The following is an 8,245-nucleotide window of genomic DNA, read 5'->3' on the forward strand; positions in this document are numbered from 1 at the left end:
CACGAAGGATAATTTTATTAATGTAGATTCACAGGTTAACTGTACATTGATTTGAACATTAAAACTTAAGGTAGGAAACCCAAATATATTTTCTTTAAAATGAAGATTTCTATTTTTAGGTGATTATTTAAATATGTCTCATATTAGCAATCGTCATAGCCAGACAAGTAATTTTTTATATGAATTAAAGTTACACATATTATTATATTGCCAATAACACGGTACAAAATAAATGAAAACTTTTATGTAGTAAATAACTTAAAGTAATATGCAATGGCCCATTGTGTAACGGATAAAGTTGTAAGTGACACTCTTCTGAAGGTTGAAAGTTCAATCCTAAATGCGGACGATATGAACTATACAATTATGAATTAATTAAAACTTCTACCCGATTATGGTTGACGGAATTGAAGCTTGCTACCCTGGTAAATTAAATAAAAGATTCCGTTCGAAATGTCTTGTAGATGTCAGCATTTGACAGAAAGATTCCCGAGTTCGACAAAATACAACTAAAGAAGATCGGAGTTTACATCAGCCGTAACGTTGTGGGAATAACACTCCAGATGAGAACAGCAAACCAAATAATTTAAACTAGCGGAGCCTGTGGAAATTCCACAGGGATCACATTCATATGTAATATATTGATGTTGGCATTCTGTAGATGTTCAGCGTAAATAGAGGCGTCCTGGTTGTTGTATATTGAAGGAGGCAGATGCCGTTATTATAAGAAATAAAGTAATTAGGATCGAAAATAATGTTTATTAAAGGGGAATGCTAGAATCGATCCTACTGATCAAAAATTAAAATTGCTATTTGGATTCCAGGAATGTAGTAAATTGCCCATTATAGTATAAATAGCTAGACAACAAAGGTCAGAGTAGGTAGAATGGGACAATCAACATTAAAGAATGTTCTTTGTGTGCCAGAACACGCGCTGGAAGCATATGCAATCATCCATGTGTAAAACAGGCGCATGTTGGCCAGGTTTTGACACCACAAAGAAACATCGTTCCAATATATATACAGTTAAGTTAGTGTTCGAAATCAGTTAGAGTTAGAGTTGGCAGGTTGGCAGTAGAGAGAGGAGGTAGAGTTAGCCTGAGCTCCTTCAGGAAGCGAAGTAAGAAGTAGAAGAGAAAATGTAGAAATCTAACACAGCATCAGATTCTCATCGTTTTCATCACCAACTGGAAATAAATGTATTTGCAATTGTTTTAAGCCTTTGTCTCTATCGTCATTTCAACAAGGTAATCTGGTGTGTTCTGTTATTATATAACATCACGCTGCTCCATCATCTTTAATATTGAACTTTATATAAAACCTTTTCCAAAGTGTTAACTGTATCCCCTCATCAATAATGTATCTCCTCTCTGCATTTAAAAAGAACTGTCCATTACACATCTCTTCACATATCAGCCTCCTATTAAAAATGTGAACTCCCCAAGTAATTGGGTCGTCGTCGCTGTGCACACCCGTTATAAATGACATTTCGTCACCGTAATATGTCGTCACATTCCCATCATGTACATCCCCACTACACAACATAATATTGTTGTAGCTTCTTTGTTAAAACTGCAAAATATTTATCTAAGCAAGCAGGGACACCCGGCGTAGCTCGGTCGTAAAGTACACTTAAATATGATATTTTAATTCTTTGAGATTTCGTATATATTATTATAGAGTTAATGTTCTATCAATTTTTATATATTATAAAATTGCGATGTCAAAAATAAAAAATACATCCATATGACTTAGGTGCATCAGCTTGAATCGAAACCGAAACCAAAACTTATATATATATATATATATATATATATATATATATATATATATATATATATATATATATATATATATATATATATATATATATATGTATAACTAGAGTGCCATCAGCTATAATCAAAACCGAAACCAAAATTTATGATGAATTCTTGATAAAAGGTTTTATAAAAAAGTAGATTACTAGAGGGCCATCAGTTATTATCGAAATCGGAACCAAAACTTATGAAGAATTCTTGGTAAAATTATTTATTAAAAAAAAGATGACTTAAGTGCCATCAGCTATAATCGAAACCGAAACCAAAACTTATAAAGAATTCTTAGTAAAATTATTTATGAAAATATAAATGACTTGAATGTCATCAGCTATAATCGAAACTAAAAAATCTTATGAAGAATTCTTGGAAATATTATTTGTTCCAAGAAATCAAAGTCCATAACGATTAAAGCCTACTAAAAATCGAAATGAGCTTGCAGACAACCAAACAGTTTTGTGAAAACTAATGGATTAAAAAGAAAGACATTTGATAAAGTATTTTGATGTGTCATCGCAACGTCATCTAACGGAGACGCTGTCTATTTTGTTAAAGTTGCTTACAATGTTGTTATTGATGAGCCTTTCTAATTATTTATTTTCTTTCTTTTTATATACTTTTCTTTCTATCTATTTATCTAACAGACAATGTACCAACTTTGACTCAACGGGTCACGAATGATCTAGTTATTAATACCTATAAAAGTTGCCTCTTTCTAGAAAGATACTCTCCTCAAATTGGGAGCATAAGGTTTACATTTATAAAAATAAAATATAAGGGATTTCTTACTAATAACAAAGTAATTTTGGTAAAATTAAATTCTCAGTCGCAAAGAATGTGATTTAGAAACCGTGATTAACATACAGACGGCCAAACAGTTCAAAGCAATGCTAGATGCATAATTGTCAACTGGATTTTAAGTCTACTTTTCGACGAGTTTTTCACGCCGGCAATATATGTACTATATATGCTTTTATCTTAATCGAAGAAAGACAGCATTCGCCTGTGAACAGCCTCTTAGAGGGGGTACTGATGATGCCTATCATGTCCCTGTTTAAAATTTTGTGTACACTTCTATCTTTTTACATGGCTTGTTCCATTGTGTTATTTTTTCCAATAAATTTGATTCGATTTAATTTGAGCTCAATTAGCAGCGAGGTATTCAGCAGCAGCTATCATTGTAATGATACCAAATGTTTTTTTCTCTGTGTGGCTATAATAATGTAATATAGTTTTATTTTGACGTCGAACTCTCAAAATGCAGGATCTATATCATTATCACAATATCCACAACGCACCTTACTTATACAAGTATCTCTAACTTTTTTAAACTTTTAATGAAATTTCCCGATTACTCGTTACTCTAGCCTTATGTAGACAATTCCAATATTAATTTTGTACACCCGCATCCAATTTTATTATAAACATAAATCCTAGCAGTCGCTGCCTTAAAATCTCTCTATTAAAAATCAGATTACGTAAGCCTCTCCTGATCCTTTCTCGTTAGTAACTAGTACTTGTTAAATTTTTTAAAACTTCAAAGTTAAACAAACCATCCATATCTTTCATATTTTTTTCGGAATTTGTTGTACATTATGTAAATATACTGGCTGACTTTGATTTTAAATATTAATAATCAGCTAAAAGTTAACTCGATATGTTTACATACAAAGATCAATAGTTTTGAAAGGGGAGGTATAAATTATTTGAGATGCAAATTTAAAACAATTTTCGCAAGTTTTATGATATTCTTCTCTAAAAAGGAAAAATAATTATGTATCATTAATAAACCGTTTAGATTGTAGATAAGGAATCCTTTGCATCATCACCTGTAATCATATTCTTGACAATAACAGCTGTTTGTCTCATTGACATGTTGCATGTTTTTTTATCATACTAACTAGTGACCGCTTGCAAATGCAAAAGTGCAGTTGAGTATATGAAGTAATGTGATATTATAAGGTAGAATAAAAATAAGAAAAATAGGGATAACTGTTTTAAATACGATAGTTACAACAGTTATGATATCAAACTGAAATTTAAAACTATGCATTCGAAAATAAAATCCAAACAAAAATAATTTTGGAATTGAAAAATTCATTTTCCCTGTTTTTTAACTTAAAAAACAGGGAAAATGAAGTTCCAATGTCGGTATACAGCTAAGAAATTTTACCGAAATACAGAACGGAGAATTACGGAATATGTTGATCAACAAAACGGTTAGAGGAAACTGAAAAAAAATATCGGTGTCTGAATACGTAATGAAAATTAATTTGCTAGAAAACAAAAGAACAAAAATGAGAAATATTTAGATTAGAAAATAATACATACACAGTCAGAACTAGAAAGAGAGAGTTTTGTTGTATGATGAATCAAACTAAGTACGCAACAGTACACGTGAATTTTCATTATCACGACAATGGCCAAAAAGTTAAATAATTAAAAAATATATCATTTTTAAACTTAGTTTCTTTATTTTTACTGTTAACTTTCTCTTGGAAGCCACTAATTTGACAAAGGTATCATCACCCTAACATCAGCAAAATCTACGATCAAATCAATTTCCATAAAATTACTCTTGAATTTATTAATTCTTCACTCCTTTTCTTAAAGGTATAACGATACATTAATGGAATCGTCGGTTGGATGAAGAACAATACTACATGATTGAAAAAGATGCACGGATGAGACAATTGATAATTTAAAGAACGGTTCAAGAAGTATTTGTCAAGATTTGACTTTAAGACAACCATGGTGTTGTTAACAAGAAAATAGTCACAAGGTAATGTGTTCCACAGATAATATAGTCTTGAAAAATACTCCATTCATAAAAATTCTGTTTGATTTTAGGTACACAGAGAAAGAAAGGAAAGTTTATTGCGGTGATGGTAGTAAGTGGAGATTTTACTGTAAATGCTTTACATAAGAAACCAGCCATTGCAATTCAGTTGAGCACTTGTCATGGAAATAATGACAGAGTAGAGAAAGTCACTCTATGGAAAATTAGAGATCCTTTCTCACTGGATTGTGAAGTTGATTTTGTACTTTGTCAAGACAGAAAGAGTGTTTAGAGCGGCACCTCCCCAGATGTAGCAGCAGTGATTAGTACAATAAGTAGTAACATCTAGTTGTAATGGTGATCATAGTGGTGATGTAGTGACAGAAGTTTCTATGTCTTTTCTGCCTTTTTGATTTGCAATGAGGTAACTAATAAAAAATCATGTCAACATTTTACTTGGAAGATATCGTTTTTAACACTTGTTTTAACACTCACATTCAATTTTCCTACAATTAAATAAGAGAAATCAGAAACGATTTTTCTATTCAATTGAGCAATTATGTATTTATCAAAGTTGACTTCAGATGTAACCTTGACAGATCTTTATTTATCCCTCTCTTCCTCAAATAACACCATAACGTTTTAGTAGCATCTTTAATAAATTAAAGAAATGAGCGGAATTTGATTAAAGAAAAAAGATTAGAAAAATGAATATATCGGATGGAAACAAAATTTCTGTCGTTTTTTAAAACTCAATGAAAAAATTTATAAAAAGTTTGTAGGAGATTTAATTAATAGCTAATGTAGTTACCATATTCTCCTAATCTCGCACCAGTATAATACCATCTATTCAGAAGTTTTCTTAATCATTTAGAGTGGATTAAGTCGAAATGTAAGAGAAGAAATTGGAAATGTTAATTTATAATTTCAGTTCAAAACTCAATGAATGTATAAATGTTGCATCAAACAAGTTATTGCCATGATATAACTGCTTACATTAACAATTAAATGAATCGGATATTTTTATTGAAAAAGAACAGAAATTGTGTTTTTTCTGTACATTGAAGAGTTCCCATCTCCACCGAACGGGTTCTTTTTATACTCGCACAGATATTATATCTGCTTTCTCTTTTGTATTCAGATTGTTTATCTCTTTTTCCGAACTGACGATTGCATACAATCGGGGTTTTCTTATGTAGCGTTTTGTTCGTCTTAGGGCTATAGGGGTATCTCCTTCTTCCTTTTCCTCTTCCGTGATTTCTCTCTCATGTTCTATATCTTTCTGTCACCTCCCACCAAGGTTGTCGTCGAAAGGCAAGTCGTCATCTTGTGGTTGTTGGCGAGTCTTGTCTTCTGGGATTTTTTCATTTGTGATGTATGTCATAAAATAAGTTAGTCACTTCGTGTTATAACTACAGATTCGCCTCTGTATTCTTGTACTCTCCATTGTGTTGGGTGGTAAACTGGCTTAGGTTTGTTGTATTTACTTTAAGTAGTATGACATATCCGGGTTCTATATTAGTGTGTTTAGCTTTACTTTTTTTTATCTGTGCGATTTTTCAATCTATCTCTTCTGTGTCTTTTTGTCGTGTTGTTCTCCAATCTTAGTCTTCAGGCCTCTTCTGTAATCCTTGTATGCTGACGTTCATTTCATTACCTATGAGTAGTTTAGCTGAAGTTTCTTCCATTATGGCATGCGGACTATTTTAGTAATATATTAGGAAATTTCCTATATGTTATCTCTAGTCCTTTCTTACTGTGTTCATCGCCTGAATGACTTTCAAAATAGTTGTGAAGAACCGTTCGGTAGGGTGTTGGATATCCTATTCTTTGCAAAAGAGTTTTAACGCCGAGAATATGAATTGTGGTTGAACTGACACGATAATCGCTGGAATATCTATGTCTAGAAACACCTTTGAATTGTTGATATGATTGTATCGTCCCTAGTGGAGTTGGTAACAAATGTTTTAAGCCATCTTGATCCCTCATCGATTATTCCAATTACATAATCCCGCTAGAGAGAGGCTGACAGATGTTTACGTGGAGTATTTCCCAGATGCCTTTCAATTCGGCCGTATGTATAGATTGGTGGTTTCTCTTTGATCTAATCGTATGCACAGGATACATCGGCTTATGGCAACCTCTATGCTTTTTTTTATATTGGTCCACTATACCTTAGTTCTGAGTGAGGATTTTGTTTTCATTTCCCCATATGTCTCATGCACCAATTTCAGGATTTGTTTCTGTAGGTTTTGGCGTATAATGATTATGACTTCGCCTATGACTATGCCTCGTTTTGTTGTCAGTTCATTTCTCACGTGTTTAAAGGGTTCTGTTAACTTATTGATCCAGTAGTGTTGTTGTATTGCCCTTTTCACTATTGTTTCCGAGATGATGATTGAATTATAATGAGATTTACATTTTTCTTTTTTTTTCTATATTTATAGGTCGAGAAAGACAAGGAAAGGCACAGAAAAACTAAAAACTAAACAAAGTTTAGTTTGGTTGAAATAATAAAATAAAACAGAATTGAAAGGAAAGTTTGAAACTTTTTAAATAAAGTTCAATTTTGAAAATTATTTGAAAAATGTAAAATAAAAATCAAATAACAAAATGTTTCATGTTTTTATTTACATGGTGATTATTAAAGCAATGGACTTCGTATTAGAAATATGCCCAAATACATAAGATACAATCATATTTATATTAAACTAGTAGGTAGCTCGACGTTGCTCAGTCGTAAAAGACGCTAAAATGTGATATTTCAATTCATGCAGATTTCGTATTTATTATAGTGCCAATTTTCTATTGATTATTATATTGAACCCAATATATACCAGCGATTTCAAAAGTTAAAAAAATATAACTTGAGTGCTATCAGCTAGAATCAAAACCAAAATAATTATTATTCAATCGCAGCATTACCGTGTGAACTAAATCCATACGCATATAAAACTTAAAAATAAACTTGTTAGGTATAAATGCATATTTGCTCAAGTCAGATTAAACATAATTTATCATCTGAAAAGATATTAAGCTTTTTATGCATGAAATCTTTAGTTTTCAATCAGCTCTAAATTTATATCTTAATAACAATTTTTGAGAATATAGAAAATCCACAAAGAACATATTTTATTTCTGATACAAAATCTGTGAAGATATTGTTTAATAAAGATATGGTTTAATAACAGTATGCTTCAAAAGGACTATGATATAATAATCTAAATACAAAGTATTGTTCACAAAGAAAGAGATTTGAGGTATATGAACATAATTAGTTTTAAATAATCATATGAGTCAATAAACGAGCAGCTAAAGTGACACTGACTTTAGGTCGAATTCTCTCTAACCTATTTTTTCCTTTGTAGATTAATATGCTCCTAAATAATTATAAAATCATTTCATAACTTTATTTTGTACGCAAACACATATGTCAAGTAAATAGCAGCAACATTCACACATATACATATATATATTCACCGAACCGTGAAACCACTGGTTATACAACACCCACCATAGACTGCCTCAATCACAGCAAAAGACACATGCAACACACTCTTTCCGACACCTTTGTGTTGAAACTCCCATTCCTTAGTGACAGCATCACACCTGCCATTCTTAAAATTATATATAAAGAAAAAAATAACTC

At 31.4% G+C, this 8,245-nt stretch overlaps 1 protein-coding gene across 3 annotated transcripts in view; it reads left to right on the plus strand.

The window, feature by feature from the left end:
- The window catches only part of LOC145249773 (zinc finger protein 475-like), a 47,485-nt gene extending 40,275 nt beyond the window's left edge, over positions 1 to 7,210 (plus strand). For 2 of the 3 annotated variants that reach the window (XR_013863578.1, XR_013863577.1), the window contains exons 4-5: positions 4,431 to 4,599; positions 7,044 to 7,210. The gene's annotated coding sequence lies outside the window, so the exon portion shown is untranslated. The remainder of the gene's footprint in view (positions 1 to 4,430; positions 4,600 to 7,043) is intronic. The other variant, XM_080111696.1, reaches the window with a different exon arrangement.
- The last annotated feature ends 1,035 nt before the right edge of the window (positions 7,211 to 8,245 follow it).

Source organism: Euprymna scolopes, chromosome 28 (assembly GCF_053919585.1).
Source record: "Euprymna scolopes isolate OS-2025 chromosome 28, ASM5391958v1, whole genome shotgun sequence".
In the NCBI taxonomy this organism is placed as follows: domain Eukaryota; kingdom Metazoa; phylum Mollusca; class Cephalopoda; order Sepiida; family Sepiolidae; genus Euprymna; species Euprymna scolopes.